Raw genomic sequence first — 21,197 nt, 5'->3', positions numbered from 1 at the left:
GCGCCGCGCCCGTCGCTGTGTCTCCCCAGCGGTCGGGGCTCCGAGCAGTAAACATCTGTCAGCCGCCGCGGGGCCGGGCGAGCGGGATGCTGGTGGGAGGTGGACGCGCACCCGGTGGGCCGGAGCCGCGTAGGAGCGTGGGGAGGAGGGGGCTTCCGCGGGGATTTCCACCGCCGAGCCTAAGCCGAGCGTCCCACGTGTCAGTGCCACCGGCTCCAAGAGACGCGACTTAATCGCGCGGAGAGGTTTTCGCGGGGCGCCCTGCCGGGTGAGCCTGGGTGGAAGGCCGAAGGGCCGCTCTTCCCTCCCCTCCGCGCGCCGGGCGCTGCGGGGCTTGAACCCGAGCAGGCCCTAGCCAGTCTCTCTCTCCTCCTCCACCCCCGTCCACACAGTTGCATTGTAACGTTTCTTTGCGTCCCGAACACTGCCCGCTGTGATAAAGGTCTGGGTAAGGGGCCAGGGGCTTCTGACACCCGGGGTGTGCTGCTTCCCCTGGACACCCAGCCACCTTCCCAGTTGGGAGGAGATGGCCATTCGGAGCAAGTTGCCTTGTCCCGGGTGGGCCGTCAGCCGGGTGGGTGACCGAGAGGTAGCGCCAGGGAATTCAGGTCGGAGACGCACGGGTGCAAACAGAAGCGGACGTCGCCGCTTAGATTGCGCCGCGTTCTCGGGAGGAATCGGGCGCAGCCTGAGCACCATCCACTTGTCACTCACATAACACCACCACCAACCGATCTTATCAGTACCACCTAGGATGCCAGCGGTTTCAACAGAAACACCAGACACGGCTGCTTGATCATTGTCGACCAGATATGTCCATGTCTACAAGTGATTATAAATTTCTTTGCACAGTATTTTCCCTAAACTTCTCTTGGACTGAAAGCTCAAATACCGGCGACTGTGTGGGGCTGGTCCAGCCTGGGAGCCCCTTTGCAGGAATGGCTGTGGCCTTTGAGGACTGTGGGGGACGAGGGGCAGGGTGTTCTCCAAGCCCAGAAGCTGGGACCTGGGGGCACACTCCCAGGGTGCCCAGGGAAAGGAAAGAGCCCGCATTGGGACAGGGTCTCCAGGCAGACGGCAGGGCCCCTCTCGCCGTCCCCGAGCTCTTTTTGAGAGAATCCTGGGGAGGCCACAGGAGTGCCAACGGCTTGCAGGGATCTTAACCCCTCCAGAAGGTGTCTCCTTCCCAGGGTGTCCTGTAGGCCTCAGCTGCAGGGACCCAGCCCCGAAGTCCTCCAGCCTTCGCGGGAGATCACCACAGGGAGTTGGCTAGGCATGGGGGGGGGGGGGGGGGGGTGTGTGTGTGTGTGTGTGTGTGTGTGTGTGTGTGTGTGTGTGTGTGTGTGTGTGTGTGTGTGTGTGTGTGTGTGTGTGTGTGTGTGTGCGTGTGTGTGTGCGCGCGCGCGCGTGCGCGCGCACGCGCGCCTGCCCACGCCGCTGGGAAGGTTCCCGAGAAAGCAGAAACTCCAGGCATAGACCCTACAGGATCGATTTGTGTTTTCCACCCTTTCCTTTCTTTTTCAATTAACAATTATTAGCGGATTGAATCCACACCCTGATTACGTTTTCACATAACATTTGTAATGTGTTGAGGTTCTGGATTGTAGTTTTAAAGCCATCAGGATAACCCTATGAACAGGGAGACTCAAGACCGGGTGGGGGGCGCTTTCAGCCAGTAAACAGCAAAAGCTGTGGGCTCCTGCTGCCCGATGGCTGCGCAGGAGAAGGCTCTCTCCCAACCCCTGAGCCAGCGCTCTAGCTGGGGCACTCAGAGGCTCCTTCTCAGGGCACCACGCGTCTGTCCCCAAGCCTGCCTCTCCTGGAGGGATGAAGGGGGAGGAAATTTGGTGGACCAAAGTTCTCTGGCTCAGGTTGCAGGAACCAGAAGGGCCAAGCACCTCTAGAATTGGAGAAGGACCATCTGGCAGAAAGATGCCAGGAGAGAAGCTGTGGCTGGGGCACAAGCTTATGTCCCTGCGTGCCTGTCCTGGGAACTTAGAAAGCCCCGGAGAACGGTGGCCTGATTAGTTAGTTCCTTAATCACTACTTTGTGACTTCCCCATGTGATTTCCTTTTGGGAAGAGATGGAAGGAGAGCATTTCTAACTCAGAATCTCTGAACGCGTGTAGATCTTTCCTTGGCATTTGCTTTCACTTCAATCTATCAGTCAGTACTTATGAAAATTTTGAAGCCCTGGGAGGTGTCACTAACCAGAACCCTCTTCCTTATGACCCTTCCAGCATCTGCCAGTGGCTGCCCAACCCTTACCCTCTTTAAAATAACTCCTGTTTTTGGATTTCTCCTAAAGGAAGTGGGAACAAAGCTGGGACTAGGAGGGAAACTTGCCAAGAGATCAGACCAAGGTAGGAAGGGGGGTTGGTTCCCAGCCACGTGTCCTTGGGTGGTCCTTGGGTGGATTGGTATTGATTACTGTCCAGGGTTTCCCTGGCACTGGAAGCTGGCAGAACTCTGCCCCATCTGGCTAGCAGAATGCCCCCCACCCTAAGCAGTTTCCCCTCTGAGGTTGAAGCCAGGAGTTATACTCTCACATGTTAATAAGCTGACATGATTATCACATGTGATAGGTCATAGATTCCATGACGCATAAATAAGACACTACCAAGTCCACGTAATATGCTGTGGGTTAGAAACGCTTTTCTGCTCATGGTTGACAATCTAGTATATATTCATTAATAACAAAACGAGGAGAGGGTGAAATGCAAGATGGATTGTGCAGGGTTCCCCTATTTTAATGCTTTTGAGGACACTTCATGCCAGACTTGAAAAGAAACTATCCTTTGCTCTTCCACTTGTGGTTCTTGTCATCATAAGTGGCATTTTAGGAAAGTTCCTCCTATGCATGGGTGACTGCTCGCCACCCACCCCATCTCCATCTAATAGCCCTATTGAATTATTATGCTATTTTGCAATAATCAAATGAAATAGGACTAAAACCACATTTCCAAGTAGTGAGCTGGTAATGGATTCTTGCTGTAACAGGCTGGGAGGCCCACCAAAGTCAGCTGGGACCTAGTGACATTCACTGGGGCTTCTGCTCTTCAAACCCCTGGGCACTAATTTTGCACCCACCCTCGAGCCGGTGACCTGCACTTTGGCAAATGCAATGAACACTCTCCGACCTTATTTTGCTAAAACACCTCTGCTGTAATTGACACCATGGAGCATTCTCCTTTCGAAATTTCTTCTGGCCTTCTGTTTCTCTTACCACTTCTCCTTATTCTTTGGAGAGTACTCCTTTCCCTCAGCTCGCTCCTTAAATATTGATATTCTCCAGAGTTCTGGCCTTCATCCCCACTCTCCTTTCCAATAAACGGGTTGTTGTGAGCCGAGCTCATTCGTTTTCATGGTTTAACCACCATCTGTGTCAATGAGTCTAAACTCTAAATTGCCTTGGGCAAACTGGACAAGTTACTTACTTCCACGAGCCTCAGTTGACTCATCTTTTCAAAAAGGCTAATCATGGCCCCTAGGATGTACATTTGTGAGTTAAATGAGAACGCATGCAAGTCATTTAACATAGTGCCTAGCACACAGTAAGGCCTGGGTGGGGGGGGGCAGGGAGGGGGGAGACAGCTGTCTTCTTGCTGGACACTCACATTTATTGAGGAACTTTGAACTCAGCTCGTCCTAAACTGAACTCACCTGTTTTCCCCATGCTCTTCCTTTCCCCCCCGGTTGGAAACCCAGGCATTACTCCGCCTTCCTCCCTCTCTGACACTACCTCCAGCTCATCTAGGTAATCACTAAGGTCTGCCTATTTTATCTAGTCGGCATAGCCTGAAACTAAATAGTCAACAAGTGCTTGTCGAATTGGAACTGCAGATTCGGGAACAGTGGAGTAAATGAGCAGGCAACACTCCATGTGAGTGTGTAGCTATGGTATTAGAGTGTGTGCATATTATGTAATGACATGTAACATCTAGTGGTCAGGTTGCCCTCAGAGGACATTTGTATGTGCGGGTGCCATACACTCTCTGTCCCGAGGAACTCAAGCTTTGCTCAGCAGGCAGACTCAGAGGGATCAGAATAAGAAAGGAAACAAAAGTAAAATGCCTTCCCACAGACAGTAGTCAACAGATGTTAATTCCCTTCCTCTGCTCTTCCCTTATGCTCAGGTTATAGGTTCCTCTGGGCTTCGCAGAAGAATAGGAGACTAAATACTTGCTATCTACCTATTTTTGAAAAATCTTTTAGGGATGAACATATGCATGCCACTAAGAAGCTTAAAACTGCGAATGTTCTAGGCTAGCAGCAGCACCCAGAGCTGCCAGGGGGGCTACTGCTGACCATTCATTCCTGTGCTGGAGGAGCTCAAGCCTGGTGGGTTTCTGTATTGCACTCTGAGAATGAGACCCTGTGTGCTCACTGGAGCCTTGGCCCTATATAAGGTATCTGAGCCGAGGTCGCAGGCTGGCTCGCTGACTCTTCGAGGTCCCCAACTTTTAGGTCCTGGAGCTCTGTTTCTGAGCCGACCCAGAGTGGGATGGAATTTTAAGAACAGGCACAAAATGCTCTGGGCCTGGGTAGGTTGGCCAGTTCGAAGCCCATAAGGTGCTTCGGCTGACTTTAACGCTTATTTGTAGCAAACCCGGTGGGTGGGCCACTTTGGGTGACCTTCCTTGTCTTGCTGCTCTCACAAAAATGGAGCCAAGCACGACACCTTCTCCACCTGCCCTCCTCTCTCGAGTCCTTGTGCAAATTCCTAAACAGCTGTCTCTCTTCTCTTCTCCCAGCCCTCCACTTTTCCTGTAGGACCAGTTCACAGGGGGACAACCGAGTGCACTGCATCCATCTCCTGTTGTTCAGTTACACTTGCTAGTTAGGCTAGGTATATAAATGACCTTCTTTTTTCCTGTTTCCATCATGTTTCACACCTGGATCCATAGTTTTGCTCCATAGTAAATAGTGGTAACAAGTTTCAGGGACAATTTTTTCTTGCTTGTCTCAAGAGGATGCTGAGATGACGTGCATGTGAGGCACTTCGAGTCCAGGCTCTGCTGTCTAGGAGAGCAGTTGCAGTTATTATTGCCTCCAGTTGTCACGCTTTCCTGCCTTTCTTCTCTCGCTTTTCATCACCACAGATAAGAAGGATGAATTTACATAATGGAATTTAGAAACCTGATTTTTTTAAAAGTCAGAAATAATGTATTATTTCAACACGTTGCCGATCATGCGTCTATTACTTCAACACTTGGTTAAGTCCCTGTTCACCTCTTTTGTACGATACATACCTTGGTTTGTCGTGAACCTAATGTCCAGCTCCATATATAAAGCACCAGAGCCACTTCTTCTCAATATACATGCTTTTAAAAAATAACCTCCTTTCCACACTCGCTGCTTTAGCTTTTCCACTTTCTGAACTTTTTCTTTTGAGCGTCTTCTCCTTGAAATCAGAAGTCTTCATTAAAATTTGAAGGGCGAGATGTAGTCATCTAATTTTCATTATTGTTGGGCATCTCACTTTCTCCATTAAAAATGATTAGACAGGATCTCAGATATCCAATTTTATGTTATTTTGGACCAAATGACATAAAGTAGGAGTTTACCATTAACCTTTAACCATTGCCAGAGGGTCTATTATGTCCCACTTTGAGCCTAACATGATGGAAAAAGTGGAGTCTTCAGAGGCCTTGGAAGTAAATTCCTTGGTTCTGCTTTTTAAAACCTTTGAGCAAATTACTTACTCCCTCTGAGCCTCACTCTACGAGCCTTAGCATCTCAAACTACTGCTGAAAAATGTAAGGTAACATAGGTAAGGATCTAACAGGGTGCCTGGTAAATAGAAAATACTCAATAAAAGTTAGTTTAGAATTTTCACATTTGGCTATGAGGCAGTAGTTTGTAGAAGACCAAAATGCTTCCTCCAAGAGCAACTAGAACATCTGAAATATTGTATTTCCTCAGCCCAAATATCAGAGAGCTTCCAAGGCAACCAGAGCTGGAAAAATTGTATTCCAGAGAAGGACACCCTTTGAGGCAGATCAGACTTTTTCCATTCCTGTTATTCTTGGGTTATCTGCCACATTTTGGCAGAGAGCAAGAGACTAAAAAGGAGAGAATACCTGCTAAGAAATAAAGACTCTGGCCCAGCTTTATGCATTTGTCTGGCCTCTTAGGAAGACAAATTAGAGTTTGGGATTACTGAGATTTCATGGAGAAGGGAGGAGGGGACTAATGAGACCAGCCCTCACACCAGTTTTCCCCCTCAAGGTATCTACTGATTCAGCCATACAAGGTAAAAGGATAAGACAAATAACAAAATGTGAATAAAAAGCAGTCAGAGATTTTGGCAACCTGACAGGGCCAGGAAGACCAGAACTGAAGTTCGTGGCATAGCAAGGAGGAGAATCCACAAGAAACACTGCAGGCGCCCTGGTAGGAAATCTAGAAAGCTGCAGCCTAAGAATACAAGCAAATTAGATGTAGACTGAACCTTACTAAGACTGAGGTCAGTCCCAGATCAAATTGAACTGATTTGCCTCTCTGTTGCCTTCTAGAGGTCGAATCCTCTCCAGAGGAATATAACACTCAGGGTCACTATCATTTTCATACAAAATATCCAGCACTTGATTTTTAAGAAACCATACATATTAAGAAATAAGACCAAGAAAAGCAATACACCACAGAAACAGGTGGCCCAGATACTGGAGGTAGCAGACATGGACTTTAACTGGATATTTGGCACAGCTCAGGAGAGGATTAGTGATCTTGAAAACAGATCAGAAGAAAATATCTAGACTGAAGCATGGAGGGAAAAAATAATGGGAAGTAGAGAGGCTTCTGGGAAGACGAAGGAGTAGGAAGCACCAGGAAACTGTCTCCTTACCTAGACAACAATTGCACTGGCAGACTCTGTCTAATGTAATTAATTTAAAACTCTGAAGTCTATTGAAGGCTTGTAACTTCCAGGGAAAGGCTCGGACAGTAAATTGAGGTTAATTTTGGTCAATTTAGCTCTTAGCACAGTAGCAGCTACCCATCCTCCACACTCAGCCCTATGGCACACAGCTGTGCACATGTTTCTGGAGCAGCTACATACAGCTCTGGGAGCCAGAGTGGGGAAAAAGGACCCTAACCTTCTACTCTCAGGGATCTGGGCTTCTAATTGCTGATTGTTGTTTCTGATCATAGAGGTGCAGAACAAGAGGGAGGTGGGAATTGTTGTTACACTTCCCCCATTGCTGCAAGCCTATCCCCTCAAGTTGAAGTGGGATTTAAATGGCTAGCACCCTACCTCTCCCTTCATTTTAATCTTTTTTCCCTTTTTTGGAGACCCATTAAAGGCTAGGACATTCAGAAGCAACTGCATATACGGAAATAATTAGAAAGTGCCCATGTATACCCAGGGAAAGGGGTGGGCTCAGAGAAGACCTGAGAAGATCCTAAGTTTATACCTCAGGCTGATCCTTGGACTAGAGATAGTCTATAACAATCAAAACAACAAAAACAATAACTGGGAAGGGGAGAGAATCTGATTTTCAGTCACCACATTATTAGATTCAAGTGTCCAGTTTTAAACAGAAAATCCCAAGGCATCCAAAGAAACAGGCAAGTATGGCCTATTCAGAGTAAAAATTAAATAGATAAAGGTGTTAAAACAACTGCCTTGAAGGTGCCCAAAGAACTCAAGATGTGGAGAAAGTCAAGAAAATAATATGTGAACAAGATGGAAATATCAATAAAGAGATAGAAAAGGTAAAAAGAAACTCTGGAGCTGAAAAGTACAATAATCAAAATGAAAAATGCACTAGGGGGACTTAAAGGCAGATTTGAGCAGGCAGAAGAAAGAATCAGCAAATTTGAACATATGTCAATGGAAATGATCAAGTGTGAGGAACAGAAACCAAAAAGACTGAAGAAAAACAAACACCCTAAGTGACCTGCAGACTATATCAAGCAGACCCTTTTTGCACCGTAGAGTCCCAGAAGAAGAGAAGGGGTAAGAGGCAGAGAGACTATTTGAAGAAATAATGTCAGAAAGCTCCCCAAATTTGATAAAAGACATGAGTGTAAATGTCCATGACAGTCAAAGAACTCCAGGATGAGCTCAAAGAGACCTACAACATTATACTCAAACTTTCAAAAGCCAAAGATAGAGAGAATCTTGAAAGCAGCAAGAGAGAAGAGACTCATCACATACAAGGAATCCTCAATAAGATTATCAGTAGATTTTTTTCATGAGAAACTTTGCAGGACAGAAAGTAGTGGGCTGATATATTTCATTGGCTCAAAGAAGAATAAACTGCTATCAAGAATCCTATACCCAGCATAATTTTCCTTCAAAAGTGAGGGAGAAATTAAGACATTCCCAGGTAAATAAAAGCTGAGGGAGTTCGTTACCACTAGAATGGTCCATATGCTCAAAGGAGTCCTGCGGGTTGAAATGAAAGGAAACTAGGTAATGACTTGAAGCTTTAAGAAGAAATGAAGATCTCACAAAGTTACATAACCTTGGAACTGTAATAAGAGTAACAATTATTATCACTTGATTAGTATTTATAATGTGCCAAACACCATGCTAAGTGTTTTATATCCATTATCTCATTTAATCTTCATAGTAATCCCAGATAAGTAAACCAAGGTTAAGCAGTTTCCCCAGGGAGGTCACCCAGCCATGATTGGAATCTGGTTCCCTCTGACCATCAGGCATGTGCTCTTTGCTACTTTGCTAAATGGTATATTGTGCTGGTATGTGTCAGTGATTTAAATAAACTGATGAATAAAATAGAACCAGAGGCATGGAAACATGGAACAGACTGACAAATCTCAGAGGGAATGGGGGTGGGGGGTGGGGGGGGGTGAGGGGGGAGAAATTAGCCAAAGAACTTATATGCATATAAGCATTGCCCAAGGACACAGACAATAGGTGGTAAAGGCCTGGGGTGGGGCGGGAACCAAGTAGAGCGTGGCAATGCGGAAAAAATGGGGGCGGCATCAGTAGCACTCTCAACAATAAAGATTCAATAAAAAGAAATGCCAATTCAATGGTCCGAAACTAAAAATGTAAACTTTAGTATAAAATTAGCCCAAGAATGTGCTTCCCTTCCCTTAGCCTCTGCTTCACCCTCACTTGACCTTCTTGAGTCACCCTGCATTATAGGGGAAATTTAAAAAACTAGAAATACCATGAGGAAGAAAAGAACATTGATCCCTTTATTTATCTCACCAAGTGTCCGTATCCCAGAATAGGATTCACCATTAATGTTTTGGGCCCTGTCTTTGCTTCCTTCTCCTGGGGATGGAGCAAAGAGGTAAGTTGTATGTCCAGACATACCATTTTTCTTGGCAGAACTATAGAAAAGAAAGAATTATCAAATGTATATTCAGATATCCTATAAATCAGAGGATGCTTTTATTTAGATTAATTTTTGTCTTTACCTTTCCACCCCCCCCTTTTTTGGAAAGGGGCCAGCTTTTTGTTGTAGTGAAAGATCTTTCCCCAAGTCACATTGGAATGCATATTGTCATCAACATGTTCCTCAGCTGCCAGGAGCCAGACCCCTGTTTCTAGACCTAGGGAAGACTTCTTGTCATGACTCTGCCCTTGGATTGTGTTGGTGAAATATGTTCCTTCTGAAGATAACAGCCTCAGTTGAAAAATGAATCTGTACTTACACAGGTTGAAGAATTTTAGCAACCCTGCTGCAGCAAGAAGGCTAATAAAATCCTTGAACCCATTACTCATGAGAACAAAAGGAGCTTTATTGAAGAGCAAATACAAAGTACAAATAGTGAGTTAGCACACAAAGGGAAGATTCCAGCATTCTTATTTGCTTACATTGCTTTTAATAATATTTGAGTAAAAGTTGAATAGAATTCAATACAATCGCCCTTGTTAGGCTTGATTTTCTATATTTGCAGATTTTAATTACTCACTCGGAGCTTCACTTCTCAACAAGATGTCTGTTTTCATTTTAATTTTCAAGTCCGTTATCTCAAATACCAACCAGCAAAAGGCCTACTTTTAAAACAATAAGCATTAGGTGCTCATTCTTTCACTTACTCAACAAGTGTTGAGTGCCCACTAGCCCTGAGGATTTAAAAAAAAAAGGTCTGCGCACAGTATGCTCACTGTCTAAGAGGGGAGATAAACAAAGTGATATTTAGAAAGTGATTTGTGTGCAGAGCTTATAGTGAACACTATACTTTTCAAATTAAAAAACGTATTTTCTTTGATTTCCAAAACTGACATATTCCCCTAGCCCTTCATCCATCAGGTCCAAAAGAAAAGCTTAAATTCAATAATTAATGGTATCTCAGATTCCTGAGAACTGAATGGTCTTTCAAAGATAACTCATATTTTTGAGGATGTTGATGCTCAATCTTTCAGCTTGTTTCCACCCCGCTGGCTTTCCTCTGGGATAGCATGTGAGTATATCAGGGAGGGGTTTCAAGTTTCAGAGTAGACTTGGGCAGGGGGAGTCTAAGTCCACAAATAAGATCCAAGATCTTATATCTTTTGAATTTAGTTGCCTCCGTATCTCAGGGCAGAAATGAATTAACTTGTTAATGAATGTGTAACATTATTTAACAGAAAACCAATAAGCCTTGGACAGTCAAAGAATATTCTATTGGTTTCTGTGATTGGTTGAATAAAGAGGAGTCGGACTGGTTGTGGTTATCACAATCAGGTGCCACTTATTACTATAGGTTAAGCCAAAAAGAAAGCCAAAGGAAAGCAGAACTAAAACAGGTCTTTTCTGACAATAAAGTTAGAACTTATCTTTAAAAAGTATGAAAATAAAGTACAACTAATGGAAAAAATTTAAGTTTGTAAAAATGTATGAACCTCAGTATAATTAAAACTAGAATTACAAAATATTTATAAAATTATATAGACTTCTGAGAAACATGGCAGGGTGAGTAGGCAAATCCAAAACCAAGGGAAAGAAATCCCTAGAGTCAGAAAGGAGATCCTGAAGAAGACCCATGAAAAATAACTTCCAGCCCAGCTGGCATGGCTCAGTGGTTCTACTTGTTTGTTTTATTTTTTTAAAAATTTACCTTTATTGTTGAAAGTATTACAGGTGTCCCATTTCCCCCCCCAATTGACTCCCTCCACCTCCCTCCCTAGGCCTTCACCCCATTTTTGACTGTGTCCATAGGTTGTACACCCTCCCCCCCCCTTTCCTCTGAAATATGATCGTCTGTTGCATTCGTCAGTGTCTCTGGATCTATTTAGTTTGTCAGATTCTTTTGTTCATTAGCTTCTTTTTTTAAAAAAAACATATCCTTATTGATTTCAGAGAGAGGAAAGGAGAGGGAGAGATAGAAACATCAATGATGAGAGAGTCATTGATCAGCTGCCTCCTGCACGCCCCCGACTGGGGATCTAGCCCGCAACCCGGGCATGTGCCCTGACTGGGAATCAAACCCCGACTGCCTGGATTCCAAGTTGACGCTCAATCACTGAGCCACACTGGGCCGGGCCATTAGCTTCTTCTTAAAGAAGACCCTTCAACATTTCCTGTAGTGCTGGTTTGGTGGTGATGAATTCCTTTAGCTTTTCCTTGTCTGAGAAGCTCTTTATCTGACCTTCAATTCTAAATGATAGCTTTGCTGGGTAGAGCAATCTTGGGTGTAGTTCCATGTTTTTCATCACTTTGAATATTTCTTGCCACTCCCTTCTGGCCTGCAAGGTTCTGTTGAGAAATCAGCTGACAGCTGCATGGGTGCTCCCTTGTAGGTAACTAACTGCTTTTCTCTTGCTGCTTTTAAGATTCTCTCTTTGTCTTTAACCTTTGGCATTTTAATTATGATGTGTCTTGCTGTGGGCCTCTTTGGGTTCCTCTTGTTTGGGACTCTCTGTGCTTCCCGGACTTGTAAGTCTATTTCTTTCCCCAGGTAGGGGAAGTTTTCTGTCATTATTTTTTCAAATAGGTTTTCCATTTCTTGCTCTCTTTCCTCTCCTCTGGAACCCCAATAATACAAATGCTGGGCCTCTTGAAGTTGTCCCAGAGGCTCCTTGTAATATCTTCATATGTCTGGATTCTTTTTTCTTTTTGCTCTTCTGGTTGGGTGCTTTTTGTTTCCTCATGTTCCAAATTGCTGATTTGATTCTCAGTGTCCTCTACTGTTGATTCCCTGTAAGTTATTCTTCATTTCAGTTCATGTAGCCTTCATTTCAAATTGGTACTTTATTATGTAATCGATTTTCTGAGCTATTTTCGTAAAACTCTTATTAATGTGATTGAGCATCCTTATAAACAAAATTCTGAACTCTGTATCTGTTAGCTTGCTTGGATCTATTTCATTTAGTTCCTTTTCTGGAGATTTCTTCTGTTCTCTCCTTTGTGACATGTTTCTTTGCCTCCACATTTTGGCTGCTTCCAGGTGTTTGTTTCTATGTAGTAGGTAGAGCTGCTGTGTCTCCTGGAATTTGTAGAGTGGCTTTGTGTAGTAGGTGTCCTGTAGGGTCCAGTGGCTCAGCCTCCCCAGTCAACTGAGCTGGGCCTTCTAGGTGCTCCCCTGTGTGGGCCGTGTGCACTGTCCTGTTGTAGTTGAGCCTTGGTTGCTGTTGGTGTCCCTGGGAGGAATTGACCCCCAGGCCAATCGGCTGTGAGGACCAGCTGCAACTATGGCCAGAGAGCTGCTATACTGGAGACACACCTATGGATCAGGATTTACTTCAGTGGAGCTTTGGTGTTCACCAAGTGTGCCCGTTGAGTGTGTCACTCGTGGATGTGGTAGGGTTGTAATCCAGCGTGGTCGAGCTTGACCACAAGGTGCACTGTCTTTGGGGCCTCCCTGGAGGTGCAAAGTCAGCCTCTGCCAGTGCCTTGCCCAGGGCCACCCAACATGAGCTACACAGCAAACCGTAGTTGGCTGCTTCTTGTGCTGGGTTTGGAGGTGCCCAGGAGAGGCCAAGCTATGAGCCAATGCAGCTGCTGCTAGTGCCAGGCCTGGGGCCACTTATCAAGCACTATGGGGCAGCTGCTGCTTGTTTGAGAGATTTTAGGAACATCCTAAGCATGAGGCTCGAGAGGCCACTTGCACAGAAAAGCCCCTGGAAATGGCCTGGATGAGCTGCAGGTGGGGAGGGGCGGGGCCTCCGGGATCACGGGGCGGGGCCAAAGGTTCGGGTCAGGTGCTGGCGATTCAAACATGGCGCCTGCCTGCCGGCTGTGCGGGGAGGACTCGCCAAAGGAGCCATGGCCTCTGCCAGCTCTTCTGCCTGGGAGGAAGCCGCCCCTCCAGCTGTCGCCCGGATCTCAGGCAGGTTAGTTCCTCCCCGAGTGTCCCAGGTCCTTGCCAGCTGCTGCCCGGCGCTGGGCTCTGAGGGAGCGTCCGAGTGAGTCCGTGCGAGGCCCTTTAGGAGGAGCTGCTGGAGCTCCCGCAGCCTCCGTGACCCTCAGGGACAGTCCCCACTGGTTTCACAGCCCAGAGTTGTGGGGACTCCTCTTCCCGGCCCTGGAGCCCTGGGCTGGGGGCCTGCTGTGGGGCTGGGACCCCTCCCTCTTCCCTCCTCCGGGAAACCTCCGCCGCCGAGATTCCCTCCCCGGTTTACTCGCGGCACCGGGTGTGGGCCCGCTGCCGCGTTTCCGGGATTCAGCCCCAATCCGCCCACGTCTCCGCCCCTCCTACTGGTCTCGGTGCTTCTTCGGTTCCCTGGTTGTAGGGCTTCTGTTCAGTCAGATTTCAGGAGGCTCTGAGTGATGGTGGTTCTGTACTTTAGTTGTAATTTTGATGTGGTTGTGGGAGGCAGCGAGTGCAGCTGTTACCTATGCCGCCATCTTGTTTCCTCTCCTATTTTATTTTTTAGATTCCACATATAAGTGAAATCATATGGCATTTGTCTTCCTCTGTCTGACTTATTTCATTCAGCACAATACCCCCTAAGTCCATCCATGTTGTTGCAGATGGCAAGATTTCATTCTTCTTTATGGCTGAGTCATATTCTACTGTATATATGCACCACTTCTTTATCCATTCACCTATTGGCTGACACTCGGGTTGCTTCCATATCTTGGCTATTGTAAATAATGCTGCATCGAACATATGGATGTATAATGTCTTTTCAATTTAGTGTTTTGGATTTCTTTAGATAAATACAGAGAAGTGGAATTGCTGGGTCCTTCTTTGTCTCATTATATAACCTTTGTTTTACAGTCTATTTTGTCTGGTATAAGTATTGCTGCCTCAGCTTTTTGTTTGTTTCCATTTTTATGAAATATCTTTTTCCATCCCTTTCAGTCTGTGTGTGTCTTTCACTCTGAATTTAGTCTCTTGTAGGCAGCATATATAAGGGTCTTGTTTTGTTGTCTATTCAGCCTCCATATGTCTTTTGATTGGAGCATTTAATCCATTTGCCTTTAAAGTAATTGTTAGTAGATATGTATTTATTGCCATTTTATTATTCATATTTTAAATCTTTTTTTTCTCCTTAAAGCAGACCCTTTAACATTTCTTGTAATACTGGTTTGGTGGTGATGAACTCCTTTAGCTTTTTCTTGTCTGGGGACCTCTTTATCTCTCCTTTGATTCTAAATGATAACTTTTCTGGGTAGGGTAATCTTGGTTGTAGGCCCTTGTTTTTCATCACTTTGAATATTGCTTGCCAATCCCTTCTTGCCTGTGAAGTTTTTGTTGAGAAATCAGCTGAGTCTTATGGGAGCTCCCTTGCAGATAACTAGTTGCTTTTATCTTACTGCTTTTAAGATTCTCTCTTGTCTTTAACCTTTGGCATTTTAATTATGATGTGTCTTGGCGTGGGCCTCTTTAGTTTCATCTTGTTTGGGACTCTGTGCTTCTTAGACTTATATGTCTATTTTCTTCATCAGGTTAGAGAAAATTTCCATCATTATTTTTCACATAGATTTTTTAATTCCTTGATCTCTCACTTCTCTTTCTGGCATTCCTGTGATGCAAATGTTGGTGTGCTTGAAGTTGTTCCAGAGGCTCCTTATACTATCTTCATCTTTTTGGATTCTTTTGTCTTTTTGCTGTTCTGATTGGATGTTTCCTGCTTCCTTATCTTCCAAATCTCTGATTTGACCCTTGGCTTCATCTACTCCACCGTTGGTTCCCTGTAATGTATTCTTCATTTCAGTTAATGTATTCTTAATTTCTGACTGGTTCTTTTTAATGTGATTGACAGGCAAGTACCGTCCCTATTTCACCCAGACTTTATTGGGCATGTGTCTAAACTGCAGCTTCCTGGCAAAGCTGCACAAATGGCATGTCCATAATATTTGGCCTTCCCTTTACTCCTTTCCAGTTATTAATAACTGGGTTCATTACAGTGGTATCATTAGGGCTTTCATTGAGCTAGATTTCAGGAGGTTCTAAATGATGCTTGTTCTGTAGTTTAGTTGTAATTTTGATGTGGTTGTGGAAGGATTCGAGTACCACATTTACCTATGCCACCATCTTGACCAGAACCCCACTTTATTAACTTTTAAGGATAAATTTCTTCTCTTTTCTGGATCCAATGACTTTCTCTAAAGTTGGTTTCTTCATTTTTGGTGTTTGTGATTCTTTTTATGAGTAACTATAAAAATAATCCCTAAACTGGTGTAATTAAAAATCAAGCTTGACCAAAAATCTAAAGAATAATGGCATGGAAAATAAGAGTGTGGAGTTAAATCATTCTAAGGCTTATGCATTGTTGGTGGGAGTGGGGGGATATATAGATAATGATTAATTTTAGAGTTTGCTAAATTAAGTTAAATTAAGTTTATATGTTACAAATTTGAGGTTAACCACTAATTAATATAAATAGAATGTATAATTTTAAAACCACTTGGAAAAATTAAAGAATTAAGAAAATTCAATAATGTCAGTAGAAAGCAAAATACAAGAAAATGTAGAGGAGCATGGTAAATATAAAACACAAACCCAAGTACATCAGAGCTCACAACATTACAAACAGATTAAACTCATCATTAAAAGTCAGAATTGATCATACAGTAATTAAAGGAAAAATTTAGTGATATGATACCAACAATAAACACACAAAGTAAATTACACCAATAAGATAAATAAATCTGGGGATGTAATATACAGCTTGGTGACTATAGTTTACAATACTATGTTTTATATTTGAAAGTTGCTCAGAGAGTTAATCTTAAAAGTTCTTGCCATGCCCGGCTGGCGTGGCTCAGATGTTGAGCATCGACTTACGATCCAGGAGATCACGGTTTTCCCCAGTGGGGGGCATGCAGGAGGCAGCTAATCAATGACTCTCTAATCAATGACTCTCTAATCATTGATGTTTCTATCTCTCTCTCTCCCCCTCTCCCTTCCTTTCTCTGAAATCAATAAAGACATTTTTTTTTAAAAAAAGTTTTTATCACAAGAAAAAAATTATAACTAAGTGTGGTGATGGATATTAACTTATGTATTATGTTAATCATTTCACAATATATACATGTATCAAATCATTATGTTGTATACCTAAAGGTTATACATTGCTATGTCAATTATATCTCAATTAAAAAAGTAAATTAAGCCTAAAGACTGAACAATGAAGAGGATGGAAATATTTAAAAGGGAAGGATTAAATGAACTCCGGTTTAGTCACATGATAGAATACCGCACAGCGGTTAAAAACAAATGAGCCATCCATATCAATATGTATAAATATATCAATCAACCCAGAGGCCCATTAGCATAGCTTTTGAAAATACATTGTGCATAAAAGATGCAGAAGTATACATCAATATGGTAGTATTTATGTGCTTTAAAAACATGTAAAACAATACTGCATATTATTTATGAATTTGTAGATTTGTAAGATTTAAAAGTGTAGAATCAATTGAGTCACATCAAATTCATAATAGTGGTTGCCTTATGGAAGGAAAGAAGAAAGTTGTCATGGAATGAAAAAAGCAAAGATAACTTCAACTTAATGTTTTGTTTTTCACCATGAAAGAAGAAAAAGCAAAGAATATAATAATAAATACAACATTTAATAAAGTAGCAATAATAATAGGTACACTTAACACATTCTGTGTGCCTGATCTATAGATGTAGGTATATAATATATGCACTACTATAGATTATATATGTTAATAATGTATAATGTTTTATATGCATATCAACCTGAAGATGCAGCCAAAGCTGTATCCAAAATGAATCTATAGATTTAAATACATTTGTCAAGAATGACAATTAATTGCCTACAAGAAGCTATGAAAACAAAATCTCACATAGCTAAGGAATATAGAAGAAAGGAACTACAAAAATAAAAGCGAAACTTAATAATTTAGAACAAAGAGTTAATGAATAAATCCAGGAGTTAGTGGCTTTGAAGAATAGAAAACAAAGATAAAACACTAACTACCTTTATTTAAGAAAAAAGGTAACAGTCAAAAGGAGTTATAATTATTGATAGAAAAATGTAAAATAATTATAAAAGAATACATCCAACAATTCTATGTTAATGACTAGAAAATAAATAGACAATGTTTCAGGAAAATAAAGATAAACTATATTGATCCTAGAAGAGGTAGAAATATTTACTAGATCAAAATTCACAAAAAAATTCAAAGAAATTTATTAAAAAACTGTCCTTTCAAAAGACACTGGCGCTAAGTAATTTTACGGGTGCATTCATCCAGACATTTAGGGAACATATAATTCTAGGCTGTTTGAATTGTTCCAGAACATAGAGAAAGAGGGAATGTTTCCAACTTCCTTACATATATGCATAGCCAACACGAACCCGATACCAAAATCTTATAGAGACCGCATAAAAATCAAAGTACTCACCAATTTCCTAACAAAAATGCTAACTAAATAACCTAAACTATGTATTAAAAGACTAAGCTGCCAATGACAAAATAGGACTTGTTCCAGGAATAAATGAGTGCTTTGATATTAGGATACACATTACCATTAATAATGAAAGAAAGAGCATCAGAAGAGAAACTGAAGAGGCATTTAATAAAATTCAGGATCTATTCTCAACCAAACTTTTAAAAATAGGATTAGAGGGTGATTTTTTAACATGTAAGATGCATAGCTTAAAATAATTGAACAATATCATGCCTCATGATGTAACCCTCCAGAAATTCCCATTAAAGGCTGGAACAGTGAAACAAGCCTATGATCGCAAAGATTGTGTAAGACTGCTCAGGAAATGCCAGCAACACAGTTAAATAAGAAAACTATGTAATGGCTTAAAATATTGGAAAAGAGAAAGCGAATTTATCAAGTGTTATAAAATGATATGATTTTCCACCTGAATAGCCTGAGAAAATCAACAGGGGAAAAAAAAGCCTTTAGAACTAATGAGTTCAATAATGTAGCCAGTTGCAAATTAACTATTAAAAGTTCCACAGTTTTCCTATATTTCAAATATAGTCAGAATATATACTGTTTAAATAAAATACACCATTCATAATGGTAATAAAATGTCAAATACCTAAGGATAAAATGAAAAAACTGTGTAGGGCTTACAAAAAGGCAAACTGCAAAGCACTATTGAAGGAAATTAGAGTCTTGCTTTGATGTTGAGAAACATAGCCTGTCCCCAGATAAAAATACTCAATATGTTAAAAATGTCAATTAACCCTAAATTAAGCAGTAAATTTAATGGTGTCCCATTGAAACTTACATTTTCTTTCTTTGCAATATGCCAGAGTTGTTTCAGAGTTCAGCTAGAACAACAAAGGAACGAGAAGAATTCAGTTTTCAAAAGGATATTCTGGCAAATTGTATCAAAAGCACTTGAAAGAATTGTACTCTTTGACATAATAATTCAGCTTTGAGGAATTATCTCCCTAAAACATAATCAGACAGGAGCACAATGATCTGTATACCAGAATATCCATAACAACATTTTTTATAATGCAGACATGTGGAAAAACCTCACAAATAATAGGGTAGTGATGAAATAAATTATTAATATAATTAAACACAATGCAGCTATTAAAGTAATGAAGTCATTGGCATATACTAGTTTGGGAAATATTTGCAGTGTAGGTGCTTTGTGAAAACAAGGCAAAACATATTTATAAACTATGTAATTGCGTAGAAACGACTAGAAGAATGCACACAAAATACTGAATAGTCATTAAGTGTTGTATTTTTTAGTGATATTGTTGTATTTTTTGTTTGGCGGTTGTTTATGTCTCCCCAGATCGCATGCATTTCTTGTATTATAAGCAATAAATAAAAGACAGATAAAGCAAATAAAAACAAATCATTCTGTAGCTATAAGAGTTTAGGTCCTGTCAGTTTTCCTTCCTTAATAGCACTTGCATCAACCCCCTCCTCTGTTGACTTAGCCCAGCAGTTTCCAACCTTGTGGATAATACCTCTCTACTTGGCCAAGAAAGTGGATTTCCTAAAATGCAAACATGATCATATTTGTCTCTTTAAACATTATTGCCTAGGAGAGAAAGGATAAACACCTCCATATAGTGATGGCATGTCCATTCACTGGATGAACCTTCCCTCCCCCCTCCTCTTCACATATCGGGACCTCTGTCATCTACTTGTCATCCCACGTACTTTACTTAAGATGCTCATTCTTCAGGTGTCAGTTTCAAAGTCTCCTCTCACAAAAGCACTTCCTGGCCTTTAAAGAATAATTCTGTCCCCCCTCATCTCCCTTTCTCTAGTTTATGTCTTAGCCTTCACTTTTTCTCTTTATAAGCATTTGTAGTTACCTTATAAATGAATTTACATAGTACTTACAAAATCTGCCTCCATCACTGTAGTCTCCAAGCAAGCATGGACTGAGCATGTCTTTCTTGTTCACTGTTCTAAAGAATTTGTTTAATAGATGAATATATGAATATACCCTTATTTCAAATTCAGCCAGCTTCAGCTCTCTGAATGTAGCTAGCTATTTCAATCTCTGCCTTCCTATGTTCAGTTTCCTGTCTGGAGCTTTCTCTGGAGAGTCTGGTGACTATCTGATCGTGTTTCACAACTCAGCTCAAGCATTGCTTCCTCTAGAAAGATTGGTGGAGTTGACCACTCCTGTCTTTGGGCCCTGCTGGAGCATAGTTCACCCTCTTATCATAGGATCTATCACATTCTATCGGTTTAAGAGTTCACATGACTATGTCCCCCTACTAGAATGTAAGCTCCTACTGGGCAAGGATTGGTCCTTGCTCATTTCTAGACTCCTAGCAGTTAGCACAACACATAGTTGCCCTCAGCGATCAATCAGAACTGGTTGGATAAATGAATAAATGAGTGTCTCTTAATTGCTTCATAGCATTTGTAACTGATAACTTCATTTTATTCCAAATGATTCCTATTAAAAATCACCACAGGATTATTTCATTTATAGTAGGAAGAAAAGACAAGAGCTTTCCAGAGGAAATTTTGAAAGACAATCCATATCTCTGTAATCAATAGGATTTGTTAAAATAATACCCATGGATCTCATGATCCTTGAGTAATATCACCAATAACTATAACAAGAAATAACAGTTGAAGGAAAAGTTAAATTCACTGGCCAGCCTTAGCCAAGGACCATACTGGATTGCAGCTGCATGGCCCTTTGAAAGGATTTAAATTGGGTACTATCTGGAAATCCCAAATCTTGGTTTATATTTTGTTTTTTAAAAACTGCACTGACAATCTCTGCTCACCACTTCTGAACTGGAGGCAGTCTTGACCCCTAAGGGACCAAGCCTTAGAAAACTGGCTCTACCCCAGTGGGACTGGACACCTTGCTCTTTTGGTTTAGGGATCATCATTGGGCTTTCTGCTTCCAGCCCATAGTCCTCACACAGTTATGCAAAGACAGCCTCTGGTGCACAGATGAGCTTAAAACAGCCATTGCTGCAGGTGCAGAAATGCTTTTATAATGAATTACAGCCTCCTTACTGGGAACCAGGAGAGACCTGCTGTGTTTGTCACTTTTTAGTTATTAGGCCATGTCTGCAGGCACCCAAGATTCCTATTCCATGCTTACCCTCTTCTGGAGCAGAAAGCAAGTGCTATAACAGCTGTGTGTGTATTTGTTTTCTTTGGGGCAGATAGAGGCCTAGGAAACCACAAAACAGACTGAATCCCAGCTCTTCCTTCTCTTACATAAGGATACAGAAGCAGGTGCACAGTACTTGTTTGTTCTGGGTGTATAATAAGGGCTCTGAACTTTTATATTAATAATTTATAAGCAGCCTTTCATATGTACATATGTACAGTCCGAGTGCTGTCTTAGCTCCATTATAGGACTGCTTCAAGAGACACACCTGATGGGTTTCTCTGCC

The sequence above is a fragment of the Miniopterus natalensis genome, chromosome 19 (assembly GCF_054644295.1).
Source record: "Miniopterus natalensis isolate mMinNat1 chromosome 19, mMinNat1.hap1, whole genome shotgun sequence".
Classification (NCBI taxonomy): domain Eukaryota; kingdom Metazoa; phylum Chordata; class Mammalia; order Chiroptera; family Miniopteridae; genus Miniopterus; species Miniopterus natalensis.
This window is presented reverse-complemented; position numbering follows the sequence as displayed.